Source organism: Diceros bicornis, chromosome 22, assembly GCF_020826845.1.
Source record: "Diceros bicornis minor isolate mBicDic1 chromosome 22, mDicBic1.mat.cur, whole genome shotgun sequence".
NCBI lineage: Eukaryota > Metazoa > Chordata > Mammalia > Perissodactyla > Rhinocerotidae > Diceros > Diceros bicornis.
This window is the reverse complement of record NC_080761.1, coordinates 46,232,537-46,255,807: the sequence shown is the minus strand read 5'-3', so window position 1 is coordinate 46,255,807 and position 23,271 is coordinate 46,232,537. Positions and strand designations below refer to the sequence as shown.

At 37.9% G+C, this 23,271-nt stretch overlaps 1 long non-coding RNA gene across 1 annotated transcript; it reads right to left on the bottom strand.

Annotated features, from left to right (window-relative positions):
• Positions 1-2,514: 2,514 nt before the first annotated feature.
• LOC131420133 (uncharacterized) lies at positions 2,515-13,580 on the bottom strand. Its single transcript, XR_009223480.1, has 3 exons — positions 11,280-13,580; positions 5,664-7,202; positions 2,515-2,656 (listed from the first exon to the last, which is right to left on the bottom strand). It is a non-coding gene; the product is annotated as an uncharacterized LOC131420133 (long non-coding RNA).
• Positions 13,581-23,271: the final 9,691 nt, after the last annotated feature.

Here is a 23,271-nt window from a genome sequence, read left to right as displayed (position 1 = left end):
TGAAAGATTTCGGTATAGAACATAAATTAAAAAGTTGGGATGGAGATTGTCTTTAAAAAAGCAACTACTGTGGTTTAAAAATAACCACAGCAAAAGAAAAGCATTTGGTTTTACTTAAATATTATACACTCGTTGCCTCCTGCTTCTCACATATTTCAACTGTATGCCATTCTCTTTTGCTATGGGACCAGGGATTTTGTCAGCAATACAAATGGCCAATCTGGGGGAGACCAGACACAGACGTTTGACTGTCCCACTGGAGCCACACTGGACAGATGGAGAGGCTGTTAGGAAAATCCTCACAGCAAACTAAAGGAGGACTGGCCAGATATGGAAGGAAGTTCAAGCAGGCAGATGTGAAGCGTTAATAGGTCTAGAAGTAGACAACAGGTGGATAGCCCTGCAGGTGAACAGAGTTTATCATCAAGTGACTGATGGCCGGCAATAAGCAGAGGTTCAATCAATCAGACGGACAATATCTGGGGATCTAGCCACTCAGGGTGGAAACCCAACCACAGCAACCAAAGATCAGTAGCAAAGCCCAGCTAGGAGATCCAGGACCAAATCTAGAAGCAGAACTGACTCAAGGCAGAATCCATGATCTCTAGATCCAGAAAGTCTAATGTTTCCACCCACCACCAGAGCTAATTTTTTCCCAGAGCTAAGGGTAGAGATCAACATGTAACAGGATGAAAGTCTCCATGAAGTATCTGATACAGTATCTAAAAGATAATCCCTAAGCAGAAAATAATTTCAGGAAATCTAGATGCTTTCACATATTTGACCAAATAAGAGAAAAAAGGAAAAGACTATACTAGGCTAATGTAGGATTCAACTAGAAGAGGGGAGGCCCATATTATTCCTTTAGGCTCACCAACATCTGACCCCAACTACTAGCAGCAAGAAAGACTGACACGGGTCTACTGATTACATCTGCTGTGCTGGAATCTGGCCACCAACAGCCAGAGGAATGAGTGTGGGAAGAGCGGGCTGTCTTTTATTCAACCATGCTGTAGTGGTGTACAGTGTTATGACTTTAGCAGTCCTGGGAACTCTTAATATTGAAGGCTCCACCCCACATCATTTTAAACATTATAAAATACAACCATATATCACCATAAATAAAATTTATAACATTTTAAGAGATGAGACGAATTGCATTCGACTATATAGTATTGTTACATTTTATACACCCATGTAAATGTTTATTAATTTTGATTCTATAGGTTTTTAAGTTATTTTCAGCAGTCCTTTTTTTCTAATTGCAAGTACTTGTGTAGGCTCAAGCCTGATGATGTTGCTTTTTGTTTGTTTGTTTTGTTTTGTTTTTCTAAGTGTCAGACTTTTGCAATCCTCCAATGAGGAATTTTAATGTTGTATGAGGAGAGGGATTTAATGGGTAAAAAAGGACTTAGCAGCTTACAGATACACTTGTCAGGCTCAGTAAATGGCTCAGATGCTGTGGGTAGTAAAATGCTTTGAAAGAATTGATTAGCATTTGGAGTTGAGTATTGACTCATTCAACACACAGTGAGCGTCCACTCTGTCTGAATACTATGCTTGAGACTAGAAATGTAGCAGTGAACACAAAGACATGAATTTTTGGTCATGAAGTTTTCAATCTAGCCACCCAGATATCCAGAAAAATGTGATCCGTGACTTAATTTCATCCAATGTTCCTCCTTAAGTGATTCCTGTTTCTGCAGAGTACTCACTCACCTGATGAGATAGCATTTATTAAGCCAACAAACGATGGGAGTGGTATTTAACATGTGCAGAGCATGAAGATTTGGTTCTTCTTAGGAACATTGTGAAAAGCTGTGTCCGTAATTTCAGAAAGTCCGTATAACAAAGCTGTGAAGTGCATCATGAGACTAGGGCTTGAATCCCAATTCTACCATTTACCTGGTGGGACCTTAGGCAAGTTACCTAACCATCTTAAACCTTCCTTTCTTCATCTGTAAAGTAGGTATAATAATAATATCTGCTTACTGGGACTGTTGTGAAGATCAACTAACAATGTAAATGAAGGGCTTGGCACACTGGCCTAAGTACTTAGTATGAAGTTGCTGCTGCTGCTGTTGATATTTCTTTTTTTTTTTTTTAATTTTTTGTTTATTGCAGTAACATTGGTTTATAACATTGTAAAAATTTCAGGTGTACATCATTGTACTTCTATTTCTGCATAGATTACATCATGTTCACCACCAAAATACTAATTACAACCCATCACCACACACATGTGCCAAATTATCCCTTTCACCCTCCTCCCTCCCCCCTTCCCCTCTGGTAACCACCAATCCAATCTCTGTCCCTATGTGTTTGTTTATTGTTGTTATTATCTACTACTTAATGAAGGAAATCATACGGTATTTGACCTTCTCCCTCTGACTTATTTCACTTTGCATGATACCCTCAATGTCCATCCATGTTGTCACAAATGGCTGGATTTCATCATTTCTTATGGCTGAGTAGTATTCCATTGTGTATATATACCACAGCCTCTTTATCCATTTATCCCTTGATGGGCACTGAGGTTGCTTCCAAGTCTTGGCTATTGTGAATAACGCTGCAATGAACACAGTGGTGCATGTACCTTTGCAAATTGGTGTTTTCAAGTTCTTTGGATAAATTTCTACAGATGAAATTGTTTCACCTAGTTCCAAGAAAGGGAAAATAAGAAAAACGATTGAAAGGGCATTTGAAACTATCCAATTGAATGAAGCTCTTATAGAATTATCATGTAAGCTTGCACTTCTCTCCTTCTGAGACTCCAAGGCAATTCAAGAAGAAGAAGAATGTTATTAATCTCAACCTTTCAAAAGTCAAGCAGTGATAACACCATTTTCTGAATCTCTTTTAAGGAAATAAATCAAAATATCTATGCACACAACTATTCATTACAGTGTTATTTAAAACACAGAGGAGTTGCAAGCAGCCCAAATGCCCAACAATAAGACAAGTTTAGGCAAATTACGCCATGTGCATTAGCAAGATAATATAATATTGATACTTTGAAGACTCTAAATTGTAATGTGAGAGTATTTCTGAAATAGTATCAAAGAAAAATCAATAAACAAAATTGTGAATACAGCTTCTTAAAAATACATGTAAGAAATAATTTAGAAGAGTCCACATCTAAATGATACCAGATGTGTTAGAGCAGTAGTGTCATGGTAATTTTATTTTTCCTCTTTTTCTGCTATTTCATAATGTCTCTCTGGTACTTCCACACTTAAGACAATAAAATTGATATTTAAAAAATAGCACCTGTACATCACGGTCCTGACATTAAAGCTAGTCAACCTATAAAAGGGCTAAGGAAACTTCTGAACATTTGAGAGGCTAAGGAGGATGGTAATTATCTCTGCCATCACTTCATCCATTGTTATTGCTACTTCTTTCTTAGCATCTGTGGAAGAAAAGACCAACATAGTACCCAGACTTATCTCTGTGGATTATACTGATGCCAGTGAGTTAAGGCGGCTGGAAACAATCAGTTTAACTACACAACGTATTCAGTCTCCAACCGGATTCTCATGCACACTGAATCCTTATTAGCAGAAGTGCAACTCATCTGTCAGAACTCTGAAGGTTAATTTTATTCTGGTCTACATTTAATTAATTATTAATTGGCTGATAACACTAATGCCAAATGTGTCAAATGAAATTCTCCCTCCAAAAGAGAAAAGGAGAGATCTCTGAACCGGCCTTTTTTATAGTCTACTAAGGACTTATTCCTCCTCTAAATAACTGGGGTGGCAAGGAGCAGGTGAGGGAAGCGAGCTCAGAGCACTTTGGAGCTGAAGGTGCAGAGCTGAGCAGATTTGGAAACCAAACGTACTTGTTAATTCCCAAAGAGATTTTAAGAGCAGAATCCTGGAAGGACTGCCAAATAAAATTAATCCTTTAAAATGATAATGCAAATTTTTAAATCACAATGGAGAGTTGTAAGTTTAGAGAGAATGTTTCAATATTGCATGAATCTTAACTTAAAGCCAACTGAGTCACCTATAGACAGATGCTTCTATTATTTCTTCCAGTTATAAGTTCCGATCAGCTATTGCATATCTGCGTATGTGTGTGTGTGTGAGAGAGAGAGAGAGAGAGGGAGAGAGGAAGGAAGGGGCATAGAGAGAAGAAAAAGAGAAGAAAGATTTGGAAAATCCATAGTTAATGTCACCCTAAAAAAATAAAGGAAGTTCTTACCTATCTATGGGTGTGCGTGTTTATGTGCTTATGAATCGATACGTAACCTTATAACTTTTTATCAAAAGATTAATTCTAAATACCACTAGTTTGCAATAAACCATGCAGACAACAGAAAGCAGTAATGACTAATTCCTATGCTTGGTCAATGAAGGCAGCAGGAAAATTCAAACATGAAAATTGTTCTTCACCTATAACATAATTAAGAATAGATTACTGCACATATGTTGTCCTTTGCAGATTCAAAAACCTTAAAAGGAAAAATAAATCTTAAAAGGCAGTAGGGCACTGTAGACAATATGAATTCTTAGTGCTTACGAAAAATTGCATGTTCAATCACTCAACAAATATTTATTGTTACTTCATGCCAAGCACTCAGGTGGTTCCACAAATTTCTGACCCTACGGATATGGCCCCTACTCACCTCAAGTTTTCCATCTGATGGGAGACAGATACCACATATACATTAAAAAGATTACAAACTGTGATGGGTACCAGATAGAGGAACACACAGAAATATAAAATATCTAACAGATGGATTTGTCCTCACCTGGCACATCAGAGAAGGCTTCTCTGAGTTTGACCCGAGATATGAAGAACTGTAGAAATTCACCAGGTAAAGAAAGAGAGGAGGATCATGGGAACAGTACAGGCACAGGCTTTGTGTCTGGATGGAACTGGACCTTAAAGGATGCTCCACCAAGGTAGGTGATGTAACAAGAGTTGAGTTTCAGATAACAAAAGAGGTTATGAAGAAAAAAAATAAAACTTAGTTTCTCCTTTCCCATCCTGACAAGGAAAGAGAGGCCAGGATTATTTATCCAAAGGCTAAGTAGTCATTTTATCTCCACCTCCTTGCCCTTTCCCTTCTCCCCACTCCACCATCACGTCCATTATGTGGTATTAGACTAAGAGAAGGGACGAGGTTGGGGTGGAGGTGAGGGGTTTGCATTACAGCAGAATCCCAGGGCTCGATTTTTCGGTATAGAATGCCTGTGGGAGGTGGACAGTATGAATCATGACCAGAAGCACGGTGAGAGTTCCTGTGCGTATGGCCAAGCATCGCGGCAATGGAAGTCAGGGCAGGCAATAGTGAGGATACCCACGGCACCCTGAGGCCGGTCTTCACTACCTCACGTCCAGCACATGCTAAAAGCTTTACTGGGGTTATCTCATTTGATACTGACAACCGCTGTAAGTTATAGATTATTGTTATTCCTGTTGTACGCATGAGGAAAGAGCATGTGGCTTCAAGCGATAAGTAATTTGCTCAACCTCATGTGGCTTAGAAACTCAGTATTGGAGCTCAGATAGTCTGCCTCTAGGCCCCCTGATCTAAATTCACTGTACTGTCTCAGACTGAATTTCCCAAGGCCCAGGAGAGCTGGGTCCTGGAGCTTGGACCCAAACAAACTGGAGATTCAATTTGGTTATAGAAATAAAAGTGTTCCTACACTTTAGTGCTGAGGAGAAGAATCTATACGAGCTTCATTGAAAAAGTTCATTCTGGAGAAAGAATAGGAGAGGGGAAAGGGAAAATGTATGAAAATCTGTTGTGATATCATTAAATGTCATAAAAATCAGTTATGACATCACCAGAGTGATACGGTCAGATTTTAGAGATATTTAGGAAGTAAAATCATGGAACATGGTGATGGTTTGTTAAAGAGGGTGAGGGAGAAGTAAGTATCAGAGATGATGTCCGTCTCTCTTGCTTACTCCACTCCAAATCTCCCTTTGTATTAGTATATATGCTCTGGAACTCAGAGGAGGTGTCTGGCAGAAGATGCAAATTTGGAAGCCAATCACACAGTGATGAATTCAAATTCACATTTTAAAATGGTCCTTCCCAACTATAAAAATGTATTAGAGCAATTTTTATAAAAATTTCATTGCAAAAACTTTCTGGCAAAAGAAACAAAATAACAGGTCATATAGTTCTAAATCAAATTTTAAGGCAAGAATATGGAAATGTCTTTTTTCACACTAGAATTACCTATGTATTTTTCAATGCCAAGATTGAAAGTGGAACTAAATGACTCATCACCAAAGTGGGCCAATTGTCTGCAAACTGATGGGAAAATATCAGTACAGTTATGCACCCAGGGATAGTCAGCTTCAAAAATAATTTTAACTGTATGAGTCTTATATCATTTTCTTAAAAGCCAAAAGACATGTCTTCTGATATGTCTTTTAGGATAGGATACTTCCTGTGGTTGATAGGACTAAATTATTTACCATACTATTAATGTCCTCCCAAAATAACTTACCCCAGCAATCGATGCTATCCTTACCAATACTGAGAACAGACTGTCACCGACCGGATACAATATCAGGAAACTAAGAAGATTCCCTGCCATATTACTTCTTTTTCAAATGATCTCCTCCTCTTTCTCTTTTATTTTACGAAAGAATATTTAGAAAGAAATTTGTTACTCATTGTCTTTACATTCCCATTTTCATGCATCAGCTTTTCTAAATGAATTTCACCTAACCCAAGCACTGCATGAGTTTCTAAAGGATGAGTAGGAGTTTTTGTGATAATAAGCATGTAAGTAAGTAAATAATAAATAAATAAGACTAAGAGAAAGATCAAGGAAATATATACCCGTATCATAATCATCTGCCACATTTCAAAATCAGAAATCTAGGTAGAGAGTAGTTTGATTAAATTCTTCCAGATCAAGCAGCTGTGTTTGTATACCATGGCTAGCAAACAGGCCCAGTCCACACCCCTGGTACAAACTGTTCAGAGGTACCTATTTTACTTGAGTACTGCAGAGACAAATTCATTATTCAAAAAACACTTTTTAAAAAACCCACTGTCTTAGTCAATTCAGGCTGCTATGACAAAGTACCATAGACTGGGTGGGTTATAAACAGCAGAAATTTATTTCTCACAGTTCTGGAGGCTGGAAGTCCAAGACCAGGGTGCCAGTATGGTCAGGTTCTGGTGAGTGACCTCTTCCCTTTTACAGAGGGCCATCTTCTTGCTGTGTCCTCACATGATGAAAAGAACAAGCTAATTCTCTGGACTCATGTTCTAAGGGCACTAATCCCATTCATGGGGCTCCACCCTCATGACCTGATTACCTCCCAAGGCCCCACCTCCAAATCACATTATGGATTAGATTTCAACATGAATGAGGGGGAGGCACACATAAACTTTCAGTCCATAACATTCACATTATAGTGCATTTCTGGGTTGGCGGATATGCATCACTCATGACCCAGGTCTCCACCCACATACAGAGCACACATTGCTAATCCATTATTGTACTCTTCCCCTCAGATACTGGATATAGCCTAAAAATCTTGAGCACAGCACCATATATAACTACTACTTATTAATCACGTATGGAACGTGTGATGAAACTCACTTGCCAACCGTGGAAATGTGGAAAAGCACTGAAAATGCTTGTTCTAAATTACATACTGCCACTTACCAGCAGGGTATTTTTTGACAAGTTACATAACCTTTCTGAGCACATAGGTCCTTCCTGCCTCACAAGGTTGTTGTGAGGAACAAATTAAATAATGTTTGCAAAAATGTTTTGACAACACTTTGAAGTATTGTGTAAAATTATTTCTTGTTATCACTTTTATCTAGAGCTGTACAAGAAATGGGAACATAACGAAGTCAAACTTAAATAACTCTAACAAATACTTTATTCAGTGTTCTTGGGCTACAATTGCTTTACTTTACACATTCTAAGATTCAGTTCCACCTGGGATGGCAGAGGTTCTGAGACCCATCTGGGGGCTTGATGTGATGTGAACATTCCTTTCATACTGTTCCTTTTTCCTATTTGCATTTATGTGATTGATCATGTGTGCTCTAAGTAAACAAATCTTTCTGCAAGTGTGTTCCTTGATTGTTGTATGCACGCTCAAAAGGAAACGGTACTGAGTAAATAGGCATTTTGGCTTCTGCAAGGAAGATACAGACAGGAAGGAATCAAGGAGAAAAATCTCTGCTTTGAAGAGATAAAGAAAACCTATAATCAGAGTTATCCAGGCAAAGGCATTACCTGTGGGAGGCTGCTCTACTTTGTACTCACGTAGTATCTTTCATCCAGAAAGCTTGAATCACATACTATTTATTAAGCCCCTTCATGTACACGGACCTCATTGATCCTCTCAGCAGGGTTATAAAAGCACATTATGGACCCCACTATGTGAATATGAAAACTAAGGCACTGGGAAGTGAAGTGCCTCATCAAAATGCACAAAAGGAAACAAATGGAAAAAATTAAGAGTATAAGGATAATTATGGATGTGATTCACTTTCTTTAGTGTGAGCCCTGAATTTTAGTTATTTATTTCCATTAATACGCAAATACTTCCAGTGGCAGCCATGCATGCAACAGAGCATGCCTATGAGTAAGGGACACCTTTTATTAAAACAATCTGTTACCTAACCCCCTATCCCTTTTCATCCAACTGAGAAACACAGAAAATGCCTAAGACCGAATCAAGGGGAAAAATCTACCAGCTCCTTCACAAAAATCTAAAAATTACATTTATTTATTTATTTAAATGTGGAGGTAAAACAAGGATAGACGTCCACAAAACACACTCTAGCCAGCTTTGCAAATAGCAATTCGCTCCTCTGGCATAATATACTTAAAAACCCAGTGGGTGTATTAAATCAAAACGCGAACAAAGCAGGCGCTGCCTTTGCTATATGTCAGACCTTCCCCACCTCAGAACTCTGCTTCTGTTTCCCAAAACGTTTCTGACACCTTCAATCAAATTGATAGAGTTATTCTTCTTGCGGAGCAAACAAGATCTGTAATGCTACCGCCCACCTTCTCTCAAGCAAGAAAAGAAACAAAAACATGTCTTCCTTCCTCATGGAAGCTGATAGAAGAGGATAAATATAGCCCCCTTCAGTAATTCTTCTCTCTCTCTGTCAAAGGCTAAAAGTCTCAGTGCTGCCAGCTGAGTGATAATAAACTTTTGAGAAGGAAAGGGAATTCAAAATTAGGATTATTTCATCCCCACCCTGACTGTCGACTTGAGGAGAAATTCACATTTTCCCTCCATTTAGACTCCCATTGTGATCGATAACCCGAATGACAAATCCCTGATCTAATTGTCAGCTCCTTGCACTTTAAAAACAGGGCGTACTAGAGTTTCTCATAAACATTTAATAAATCATTCTTTTTCTTCTTCCTACATTCATGATTCATAAAGTAAACAACAAAAAGGCACATTTATAAAACAGGCCACAAAGCCTGTTGATCCACACCAGGCAATTTTTCTTGTGATACCATTTCCGATTCTGCTGAAACGTGTTTTGGCAGGATTTATAAAGTTTTTCATAAATAATATATATGAAAAATAAAATTAAACATCAACAGCAACAACAAATAACTGAGGTGCTATTGTCACTGATTTCCTGGGTGGTATTTATGTCTCTTTTTTATATAAACGTACCACAAAAATAGACACAATGACATACCAAAAAAACAGCTCATATCCCAGAGAGAAGTTTCCACCAAACCAAAAATAACACTATGATTGCTAATCAAACACACATACACACCCCTGAAAAAACAAGTTTAAAAAAAAATCAGTGAATACATCATTGGAACAAAATCTGCTCACAGCAAAGCACTTTTCAAATTAAGCTAATGTCTTTCGACAATAAGACAGCATTCTTGGCTTTAAGAATGATGCTGCTAGAAATTAATAAAAGCCAGAAAGTTTATTTTGCATTAGAAAATTCACCTGAATGAGCAAAACTCACAATAAAACTGTAGCAAACAGCTCTTCATGCTCAAATTTCAAATATTAATCTTATAGACAAAGCTGAAAGAAAGGCAGAAGTAGAAGGAAAAAAAAAATCTTCGCAATCTATTTCTGGGAATCCCCGTGGGTGGCTTGATTTCTCCACCTAGATTTATCCACTCATACTTGTTTCTACCTACTTATGACTCAGCACCCTATTCTCCCCACACCTTAGCACCATGGTAGTTTAAGTTTTTGTGTTTTAAAATGTCAAAACTCAGAATTATGTTCTTCGACATGAGTATTTTACTATACGCTGGCACAGCCTTTTGTCGGGGAGACAGGTACATGGGTCAAGGTTGGAGATCAATAAAAATAGGTGATTATCCATCTGGAAGTAGCAGGGCTACTTAGAAATATTGAGTATACACAGGGTGAAGCCACCCATGGGCAAATGAAAGTTACCTGATGGATAAACCAAGGTCTCCACAACCCTGTAGGATTACAAGAGTAATGTTTACACATAGATAAACGTTAAACCATTTCCCCACTTTAGAGAAAAATGGAAAGCACCAGGAAAAATACTTGAGCTTCTTTTAAAAAAAAACTTTGAACATATATCAAGTTTCATAGTCCAATTTCAGAGCACAAAGTCAATCTCTGAAAGGCAAGTATTTGGGAGAGAGTGATGTCTTTGTGGATTACTCAAGGTCCTTGCTTTTTTTCCCCACTGTCTCTGTTAACCTTTTCAATACTAATTGCTTATTATCCACTCTACACAAAGGATAAAGTCCAATTTTCTCAATTACAATAAGATTTTGATAAAATACTACATTGATGAGAAAGTTGGAATGAAGACACAAAAATTAGGCTTCAGAGTTGTACAGCTGTACAGTTACAGAAATTTATTTTATCTGAGGCATTATTTGCTAGTATGTTTTTTTCCTTTAAAACTGTTTACTTTTCAACTACATACCTATACCTCTATTATCAAACTTTCAACACTTGCATCCCCGTCTCACTTTCAGCTGTGGAACTTCCTTTCTATTTCTTTGAGAGAATAGAGGCAATCTAAAAGAACTTCCACCAGCACTCACCACCACATCCACAAACATATATATACCTATACCTGCACCTGTTCTTCCTTACTTCCTGTTCTTACATGAACTGACTATATACATCCTCTCCATCTGCGTACTAGACGCCACAACCTCTCTGTTAGTCAAGAATATTGTACCAGCAATTGTCCCTTTCCAGAATCATCAATTTTTCTTTTCTACTAGAACTTTCTAATTTATATATATTAGAAGATTCATTATTAGGAATTGGCTCACGTGATTGTGGAGGTTGAAAAGCCCCAAGACCTGCACTTGGCAAGCTTGAGATGCAGGAGAGCCAATGGTGTAAGTTCCAGTCCTAGGCTGAAGGCAGAAGAAGACTGGTGTCACAGCTCAAAGATAGTCATGTAGAAAGAGAATGAATTCTCCCAACTCAGCCTTTTTGTTCTATTCAGGCTTTCAATGGATTGGACGAGACCCACCCACACTGGGGAGAGCAATCTGCTTTACTCAGTCTACAGATACAAATGTTAATCTCATCCAGAAAGAGTTTCACAGACACACCTAGAATACTGTTTAATCAAATATCTGGGCTCCTCCATGGCCCCGTCAAGTTGACATATAAAATTCAAGTTGACTCATAAAATTAATCATCATAATCTCCCAACTGAAAAAAAATAAAACAAACTCTCCCTTGACCTCCACATCCTCTCCGATTACTTTTCCATTTCACTCTTTTTTAATAGCAAAATTTTTCAAAGATTTGTGGATATCCACCATGTCTAATCTTTCTCCTCCCATGCCCTTCTGAAGACTATCCATTCAGCAGGCCAATATAAAATACCAAACTCTCCCTCGACCCCCTTACTCTGCTTAATTTATCTCCATAGAAATTATCACCATCTGATATATTTACTTGTTTTTTGCCACCCACGCTAGAATTTAATACATATGGTGGATGCTCAATATTTTCAATGAATAAATACTGAAAGCACATGGAAATGCTCATGACTATATTAGAGCACATAGTAGGTGCTCAATGTTTAAAATGAATAAGTGAATGAAAATAAAAATTCTTGAACAATCACTCACTGATTACTTGTATTTTTACTCCTAAAATAAGCCAAATAAGAATACAGTGCTGCTACAGGTTCAAAAACAATAGGTATCAGACCTCTCTGATAGTGTCTGGAGCAGGCAGACCTTTGAAACAATTCCAATTCACCCAGAAATTCCAGGGATCTTTAGGGCCCATAGAAAGAAGCAAATTTTTGCCTCCCTGAGACTGAAGCATAAGAAAATTTACTAAATTAGAGACAGAAGACCTGTGTGGGAAGCCTAGTTTTGTCACTGCCTAACTACGGTACTTCATCTAATTTATTTAATCTTTCTGAGCATTGTGTTTCTCTTCTATATGCGGGTTAATAGACTGACAGCTGTTTTTGACATTTTCCAATTCTCTGGGAATTTATTTTTTCGTACTTTCACCTCCTTCCTCAATTTTCCAATTCTCTGTCTCCCCACACTGTCCCCAGCCAACGAGTTCACTTCAACCATCACGGAAAAAATAGATGGAAACAGAGGAACTACCTTATTCACGACTTGCAGAGGTCCATCCACCTCTTTCCCATCTATCTGCTCCCAAAACCAACTTGCACACGTGAGATTTTGATCTCATTTCCTCTTGCCTTCTCAAGGGTTTTATTTCACTCATTTTCTCTCTATTCTATATCATAAATTCAGCACTTTCTCTTGAATTATTTGCACCAGCATACTAGCATCTACTTATACCTCTCATCTTAAACAACAAAGCAAAACAAAACAATAACAATGCAACAACAATGACAATGAGAGACCTTTCATTGTATAAACATATCACAATTCATTTCATCATCCCCATGGCAATGAATAGTCGAGCTATTTACAGATTTTGTTTCTTCACATGATTTTTTTTTATTTTTTAAATATTCTATAAACATTTGAGACATGTCTTCTGATAAACACGCATAAGAGTTTTTCCAGATCAAATAGTAGTGACATTCCTGGGGCCCAGATTGTACACATCTTCAATTTTACTAAATAACACTAAATTGTTTTCCTAAGTAATTGTACCAGTTTGCATTCCATGAACAGTTTAAATTGCTCCATATTCTCACCAAAACTTATTATCGTCAGATTTTTTAATGTTTGCCAATCTGCTGAGTATCAAATGGTTACTCATTATGATTATAATTGGCATTTCTATAATCACTAAGGAGATTGAGTAACTTTTAGTAAGATTATAGATGACTTACATTTTCTCTCTGTGAAATATGCCTGTTCAGTTCTTTGGCCCTTTTTTCTGTGAAATTCTTTGTGTTTTTCTTATGGATCTTTTTAAGATCTCTCTCTATATTCCAGATACAGATCATTTGCTAGTGACGTGTTAATGATGCATATCCCAGTTTGTGGCTTGTCTTTTTCTTTCCTCTATGATAACTTTTGGTGAAAAAAGTTTAATTAAATGTACTCAAGTTGATTAATATTTTGCTTTATGATACTTGTATTTGTGTCATGCCTTAGACTAAGGGAGGCATGCTGGATTCTAGAGTTGAGCTGCTGGGTTGGGTCCTGCTCCATGTCTCACCAGCCGCACAACCTTGGTACTTAGTCTTACATGCTTCACTTGCCTCGTCTGTAAAGAGGGATAATCTTAGAGGACTGTTGTGAGGATTAAATGCGTTAATATATTTAACTTATTGTAACCGCACTTAACATTTTAAGTACTTAATAAGTATTGACTATTTTTATTTATGAAATTCTTTCTTACTGCCAGGTCAGAATATATTCTATTATATTTTCTTCTAAAAGATTTCAAGTTTGAATTTCAGACTTAAATCTTTAACCCGCACAAATTTTATATTTCTGTAGAGTGTGAGATATGGGCCCACAAAAACACATGGAGCACTTCACAAATTTGTATACTACCTCTGCTCAGGGAGAGGGGATCATCTTCTTTGTATTGTTCCAATTTTAATACAGATAGTGGTAAGACAGGTGCTCTTGCAACATTTGATGCCTTAACCTCTTATTTATTAACTTACTTATTTAGGCATCCACATCTTACCCTCAATTAGACTCCCTCCCTCCCCATTGACCATGCCTTCTCAGTACTTTCACAGACTCCAGCTCCTCTGATTTGACCTCAAAATGTTAAATTGCATTAAAACTGAATCCTATTCTTTCTTTTTCCTGTGTGCTCTAGTGCCTGGAAACTGGGGCCAGATTACCTACATTCAAATTCTGACTTTTTCATTGACTAGGTACATAACTGAGCAAGTTATATAACCTCTCTATCCCTCTATTCTCCATCAGTAAAATTGATATAACAACATTTCTTATCTTGTAGGGTTGTTATGAGTATTAAATAAACAAATTAAGGCATGTACATGGCTTAGAACAATATCTACTATTTGGTAGGTGCTGAATAAATAGTAGCTATTATTTTCTAGAGGATTTCAATTAATCCTGATTTTAAAAGTCACCTAAGTGCTGATGATTTCATAATGTATGTGTTCAGCCCTGACGTCTCCCTAAACTCAAGACTTACATAACCAACTGCTCACTCGGCTGCTTCGTTTTTTAGATCTGTAACAGGAATGTTAAACTTAGCATGACCCAAGCATAACCATCAGCCCAACCCAAGTCTTCCTCTTCAGTGAAAATGATGGCACCACTCATCCATTTGCTCAAGCCAAAACCCATCACTCTTGATTTATTTTTCTACTTTCCTCCCACATCCAGCCCAATAAGCTCTACTGCAAAAAGGTAACCCAGATCTGACCATTACTCCCTAACTCCACTCCAGTAAGCAACAACATCTCTCACTTGAACCATCATCACAAATGCCCAGCTCTTCTCCCTTAGTCCATTCTTGACTCTATTATGGTCTTCCCTCCATTCAGAAGTGAGAGTAAATCAATTCACTCCAATATAAATCCAATCACTAACCCCCAGCTTGCTTAAAATTATCCCATGGCTCCACAACAAACACAACACAATTCAAACTCCTTCCCATGGAGGAGAGGGCCATAGGTGATCTGGCCCCTGCTTACTTCTCCAAGTGCCTCTTCCTGCACTCACCCTCAGTCACTATGCTCCAGCCACATGCCTTCTTTCTGGGACTTGTGGGAGATCAAAATTGGCCACTTCAAAATATGTTTCTTTACCTTGATTATTTTCTCTGAAACAAACTTTAACTTTCTCTCAAACTTACACCTAAAAGCAACAGACTGGGAGGGTTCTTGCTAAGCCAATTCTTATCAAAGTTCTGTTTACCAAACATTTACATTTGTAACGGAAATCTCCATTTGTAAAGTTATCTCCCTCTCTGTAAGGGGAAGTGGGGGGAGGACCTCATCTCCAGAAACTTATCAATGTAGGAGGTAAGGCTGCATAATACCCTTACTGTGCTTTTCTGGTAATCGCCCATAACTGACTCCCCACCACCCAACATCCTCCTTTGTCTTTACCTAAATCTGTTTAAGAAGAAAACCTCCGCCATTTTGCCAAGAAACTTGGTTTCCCTGGTCTCTGCCATGTATACATGTTATAAAGCTTTGTTTGATTTTCTCCTCCTATTTGGTCTCATGTCAATTTAATTTGTAGCCCAGTCAGAAATGACCCACAGTGGGTAGAGGATTGTCTTCCTCCCCTCTAGTCTTAAACATGTAAACTCGTTCTTATCTCAGGACGTTTGCACTGTTGACTTGGAATGACTTAACCCCAGATCTTAGCATGGCTGCCTCCTTCTCATCATTCAGGTCCCATCTCAAAAGGTCACCTCGTCAGAGACGCTCTTCTTGACCATCCTCGTTAAAACTGCCCCACCTCCAATTGATTATCATTTTATTTTCTTCATTGTACTTATCAATATTTAACATTTTTATGTGTTTCTGCATTATGTCTGTCTCCTACTAGAAGTAAGCTCTTTGAGGACAGCAGCATGATGTTATTTTCATACTCCCTGGAATAGTGCCTGATACGTACCTAATCAGTTCCCAATAGCTAATTATTAACTAACTGACTGCCAGGTGTTTTTCTAAGGCCTTTATATGTAACACCTCATTTCATTCCCCACGGGAGATATATAATTTCCATTTTATAGATAACAAACCCTAGACGCGAAACTAAGAAGTGGCAAAAGTGGAATTCAAAATTATCTCATTTGCCATTTTATCCCCTGTTGCTTAGTACATTGCTGGATGTTGAATAAATATTTGTTTAAAGGAGAGATGTATAAAAACATCAAAGAAAAAAATTCAAAGGAATGTTAAAAAAAAGAAAAAAGCCAGAGTGCCATTTTTAGTCTCCCACACCATCAAATGAACTTTAGAAGGTCAGAATTGGGTTTCAGAATTCACACCCCAATAGGATCTATAGGAAAAGTTGTTGTTGCTACTTCCTGTGAAGAGCCTCAGGATACAATGGTTGTGAAAAATGCTATAAAAATGTAAAGTTGTTCTTCACACCTTTACTTAGTGCTATTGTCTCTGTTTGTCAAGTTGCAGCCTACACAAGACCACAAAGCTTTACATAATTCAAGTTTAGAGAAGTATAAATCTGATTTGTCAGAGAAAAATGAAAGAGACTTTCAGAAAGAAAACCAAAATTCAGAGACCCTGTCTGTTGCGTCCTATGCATTCATATGTCAGAAATCCACATGGTATCTGGTCCCTATGGCAGGAAGTGACTTATCTTTGTCCAAGACCTGCTCCCAGCAGGAGCACAAACAGTCCAGGTAGGAGCTGCTATGCAGTGAGGTCCAGGAAAAGGAGGTCCCCCAAAGTGCACACAGAGGGCATTGCTGCCCTGAAGATCAGAGATCCGGCCAGCTTGTAAGAGGCTCAGTTTTATTTTTATAATTTTTAAATGTTTTTGTATGAAGTTACAAAAATGATTAAAAGTTTTATAAATTATAACAAACATATGAAATCACTAATACCAGCTCAATACGGGGTTGACATAAGGGAAGCCATATTGTAGAGGGCAAACCATATTGTGACTTGGAATGACCTATGAGTAACTCTAGACATTATGGTCCCTCCTAGCTGCTATAAGTTGATAATTTTGTTCTTTTGAGTTTCTTAGGAATGTGATGACCCCCAGGCAGAGAGTCTATGCTGATAGCCATCATCAATAGCAACTGAAAGATGGAGTATAGGGCGTTGCTCCAGTCTCTGATGCATATCAAGTAAAACAAAGGACTGCCAGGAACTAAGACCAGATGGATGCCCCCACCCTGAGACCAGATGCCTCCACCCAGTAATCAGATGTATGCCCCCAGCCTGGGACCAGATGCTTCCCCCACTCGGAGACCAGCCCTCTATATAACTGGCATGTAGTCTTTGTTCTGTAAGATGGTTCTTTGAGGTGTTAGTCGGCCATCTACCCCCTTGCTAGCAAGCTATAATAAATTTCCCTTTCTTTTCCACCATCGTGCCTCTTGACGATTGGCTTTTGTCTTGCAGCTACCAGATCATGCCCTTTGTGCAGTGACATCACTTTCCTAAACCCCTAGTTCTGTGGTTCTAAGCCTAGAAGGCTACTAAACCTTCTAGGAAATGGAAGTGTGTCTATTGATTCTCTCATTGCCTTAGGTGTGACTGGTTCCCAGGCTGCAGGGTAACTCACCCCTTAGGTCTGTGGCTGCTAATGGAGCCAGGAATAATGAGAGACAGACTAGAGTAAGAGAAACAAGAAGAGGCAAAAGGGAGTAGTGGAAAAAGCACACAGGCGTTGGCATCGGAAGGATCTCTATCCAAACTTTGCCCTTCATAGCATCATGGCTCCACCCAGATCCCCTCGGATTCCTTTACTGTTTCTGTGCACTCCTCCCCAGCTTTGATATTGGTTTTGTCTCCAGCTCACCCACACATGTGACTCTTCTTCCTCAGGCTGCCCTCAGGCTACTGGAGCCCCTTGTCCCCAAGCACAGGGCTTCATAAGTGCCTGGGAGTTTATATCCCCCCTTCCCCAAACCGTAGGACAGCCCTTACCAAGGGTGGAGAATGGGTGGCCAAGGAAAGCCAGCATCCATGCCTCAGGCTGGGAGAATAAATCCTGAAGCATGCCTTACACTCCAGAGGCCTCCTGTGGGATCACTTTCTGTGCAAACTTGCCCTATTTGCATCCTTGCTTTGCTTCTTCCCCTGCTCTGTCCTGCTTTCCCCACTCCTTTATTGGTTTCTCTTGGGAATACTACCCTAATAAATCATTTGCATTTGAATCTTTATATCAGGGTCTTCTTCTGGGAAACTCAGCCTAAGAAAATAAACTACCTCAAAGGTTTGTGTTGGGCTCTAAAGGAAATATTATTGTACCTGGGAATGATGCTGAGCACATAACAGACCCTTGATAGATGGCAACTACTATCTTTTTTTAAAGAAGGGAGCTGAAAGTCTTCTCACCATTGTACCCTTTTATAGATCTAATTTGGGGCCCTCATGATGGAATATACTTGACACAGGCAGTTCTTGTCCAGCCAAACTAATGCTTCTGGTCCTTTCTGAGCGGGCCCTTGTTGTAAGTAACAATCTCCCCCTAAAAAAACTGTGTGGAAGGAGTGCAATAAATCTAGAAGATAAAATACTACTGGTTTTGGAGCCATGTTCATCTGAATTTTGAATTTATATCTGCCACTTACTAGCTTAGCTATTTGATCACAGGTAACTTGCTTAATCTCTCTAAGTCTTGCATTCCTCATCCGTAAAATGGACAAAAAAAGTCTCACCAATTTTGCCTATTTGTGAAGATTGCACAGTGTTTATCAAATCAGAGACAGCTCAGTGTTAAGAGCAAGGATGCTGAAGTAAGACTGCCTGGGCTCCAAGCTCTGCCTCTTGCCAACTGTGTCAGTCAGGGTTCTCCAGAGAAACAAAACCAATAGGAGCAAGATTAGATAGATAGATAGATAGATAGATAGATAGATAGATAGATAGATAGATAGATAGATAGATATTATAAGGAATTTGCTCACATGATTATGGAGGCTGAGAAGTCCAGATCCACACAATGGTGTAAGTTGTAGTCCAAGTTCAAGTCTTAAGGCAGGAGAAGATTGATGTCCCAGGTCAAAGACAGTAAGGCAGAGAGAGAATTCTTTATTACACAGCCTTTTATTCTATTCAGACCTTCAGCAGCTTGAATAGATTCACCGACATTGAGAAGGCAATCTTCTTTACTCAGTGTCTTAGTCTGTTCAGGCTGCTATAATGAAAATACCATAGACTGAGTAGCTTATAAACAATAGAAATTTATTTCTAACAGTTCTGAAAGCTGGGAAGTCCAAGATCAAGACACTGAGAGATTTCAATTTCAAGAGCCCACTTCCTGGTTCATAGATGGCCATCTTTTTGCTGTGTCCTCATATGGTAGAAGGGGCAAGAGAGGTCTCTGGGGTCTCTTTCATAAGGTCACTAATCCCAGTCATGAGGGCTCCACATTCATGACCTAATCACCTCCCCAAAGTACACCTCCAAATACCATCATATCGGGCATTAGGATTCAACATATGAATTTGCGAGGGACACAAACGTTCAGTCTACACCACTCAGTCTACTGATTCAAATGTTAATCTTATCCAGCAACACCCTCACAGACACACCTAGAAATAATGTTTAACAAATATCTGGGCACCCTGTGGCTCAGTCAAGTTGACACATAAAATTAACTATCACGTTAATTGTGCAAACTTGGGAAAGTAACCCAACCTCTGTGATTCTTATTAGAAGACTAAAGGCAGAGGGTAGTTCTGGAAACTGAACAAGTTCAAACATCAAGTACTTATAATAGTCCTTGGCATCTGGTAAGTACTCAATAAATGTTAGTAAAATTTCCTCTCTGCCAAGAGTAGAAATTCAGGAAATGTTAGGTTTCCTTCCCCTTGGAAGTGGAGAGTGAACATGGCGACTATAAATTTGAAAACTACTCTCTTACAGACACTTTGAAGAGAATGGTGACCAGAATTTTCATTTTCTTTGAGTACAGAACAAGAATAGCGGGCTTAGTCCTAAAGCAGCACACGGTATTTAGTTTAGAGACACAGAATTTCAGGCTGTTAAGTATCAGTAGATATTGAAGTGGATTATGGAGATGGTTATGGAATCTCCTATTTCTGGAGGTCTTTAAACTAAGAAATAACATCATGTGTCTGGAATAGCTTGGGTCTAATTTTGCCTAAAGGTAGGAAAGAGAAGCACATTACAACCCTACCCTCACCATGTTTCCCTCTTATAACTTCATCTCTGCAACTTCCTGAGCATCTGAGCAAAAGTATTATAATTCTATTTTCGTAACCACGCTCTTCCTTCTTTGCAGGATTAACATTTTTTGAAACAAGTAGGGAAATTTTGTTTTTCATACCAAAGGGTTACCCTTGCCTACCACCCGTGAAAAGAGCAAACAACACTTTAGCTTATTGCTCCAGTGCTCGCTATCACAGACACCTCCTATAGGTGCTACATCCTCTGTAACAAGGTGGTTCTTCAGGGACTTTATAATAGCTTTGTATTATTGCAAACCACTGTCTGGATCTCTACCCTGAGATGTCTGAAAATGCCCTTGTGTGATGTATACTTTTCTTTGATGTGATATACTGATACGATTTAAAGATTTTAAAGTCACAAAATAGCATCGTTGCAAGAATGTTAAGAAAACAAGCTTTCAATTAGAAGGGATGCCCATTAGCAAATATGGGACAATTTGAACATCGAAGTAAATAATGGCAGAAACAAATTATTGACCATTGAATAAAATAGGAAACCATAAGTCTATAATTGACTCATAATTGTAATCCTTAAAAACAACTTTTTAAGATATTAGCATCTCCATTTTACCTATGGGGAAACTGAGCTCAGAATGTTGAAGTGACTTTTTCAAGCTCAAAAAGTCTTTTTTCTTCTTTTACTGTTTTAAAAAATTTTTCAAATTTACAGAAAAATTGTAAGTATAGTACAAAGAACTATTTTCTTCCTGAACTATTTGAGGGTTGTGGACCTGATGTTCCATCACACCCAAATGCTTTGAAACAAAGACATTTTCATACATAACCGCAGTACAATCATCAAAATCAGTGGTCTCATTAGGCAAATAGAAAGAAGCACCTGCCCAAAGCAGACATGCAGTTAATATTTCCAAATTTCATCTGAACAAAACATAGGTAAAATGTAAATATATCCATTCCCAAGCTTAGGTATAATGTGTGATTATCCTAAGAACAACGATAAAAGAAGACCTCACAAAAACGTATTCATTAATACAGGAACATATATAAATGGGAAGCCTATGAAGTAAGTTAGTATGTAAATATTTCATTCATTAAACCTCAAAATTAATTTCTGATTTCACAAATGTGAAGATGTAGAAGATATGACAATAATGACATAATGTGTGTTGCATTTATTTTATGAACTATTATACACATATAGATACACATATAATATATAGATAGTATCAATAGAAGTGATTGTAAATTGTGACTATAGTTTTGTCTAAAATACTAAGTAGAGGGTAAGAACCTTAACATTCCTGTACATTTAGCAGACCTGCACAGATTTAGAGACTGACTAATATCTTACATTTTGGGGGTTAGCAATATTTTCATTTTGTATGTTTTTTTTTGTATAAATACATGAAAACAGTTTGTAATAATAAGTGAAGACATCAATCTATAGAAAAAGTAAACAAATCATCAGAAAATTTCCACCTAGTTGTACAACGGTCAATTAAACTTCATAATGTTTCAGAGACACAGAAACAACTGCATAATTCCACGCTCATGAAAATTCCTACTGGGCATGAGCAAAAGCAATTTTTCAGGTACTTATAACCTCATTATTCTTTAATATTTAAATTTATATTCAGTGAATTTTCTGTATCCAAGTGTCAGCTTTATTCATGTCAATAGGGCTAGATGCTACTTCATTTCAAATATTACAGGCTTCCTGACTGATAGTCAACAAAATCCTCTATAGTATTTGTCTGATAACTTGTTCCTTATTAAAGCTCTTTTTGAAAACCTAGATTAGTTTCCATTCTTAAACATTGTACATTCTGGAAATCCACAAAATCCAAAGTACACATGCACATGCAACACAGAGAATGAACGGAGGGAGGGAGAGGAGGTGGGTGGTGAGAGACAAAATTGCAATGCCCAAAGGATGCTATGAATGGAGAGTTAGAAACAACTCAGCAGGGAGAAACCAAGCTCCAAATTTAGAATCATAGTTTCTCAATGGAGCCTCAGAATTTGCCATGTGGAATGGTCATATATGGGGTCATTCTCAAACCTTGAAACAGATTAGAGAGGTAGATAATAAAATGAAAGGAAGGAGAAAGGTACTGAAAATCAAAGAAAAATTTTATAAGCCCAATTAACTTACTAGGAAAGATAAGAAAAACAGTCAACACAATCAGTATGAAAAAATGTGCGAGAAATAAGATTCTAGGGCCAGCCCCGTGGCGCAGTGGTTAAATGCCCGCGCTCTGCTGCTGGTGGCCCGGGTTCAGATCCCGGCGCACACCGACGCACCGCTTGTCAGGCCATGCTGTGGCGGCATCCCATATAAAGCGGAAGAAGATAGGCACAGATGTTAGCCCAGGGCTAGTATTCCTCAGCAAAAAGAGGAAGATTGGCATGGATGTTAGCTGAGGGCTGATCTTCCTCACAAAAAACAAAGAAGATTCTAAGTCAGAATCAGAATAAATCTATAAATTCGTCTAATCTGAGATGTGTGGATTGTGCTTTAACAGTCATATAACCTCTCTTAAATATCTATGTATGTTTGTTTTAATTACCTATATTATTTCCAACAATTATCATTATTTGGGGGCAGAATGGTCTAGAGTAGTATTGTCCAATGGAAATAAAATTTAAACTGCATTTGTAATTTTAAATTTCTAGTAGCTACATTAAAAGAAAGCAAAAGAAACCAGTGAAAGTAATTTTAATAATATATTTTATTTAACCCAATATACCCAAAATAATATCATTTTAACCTAATAATCATATATCATAATCATAATCATAATATCATTTTAACATAATAATCAACAAAAATTGTTAGAGATATTTTATATTCTATTTTACTATTACAAAGACTTAAAAATCCAATGTATGTTTTACATTTAGAGTCAGCACATATCAATTTCACAGTAGCCATATTAGCCATATATTAAGTAGAACAAAGTGTCAAGGGCCTGATCTTTTATTTAAGACTTCACTTTTTAG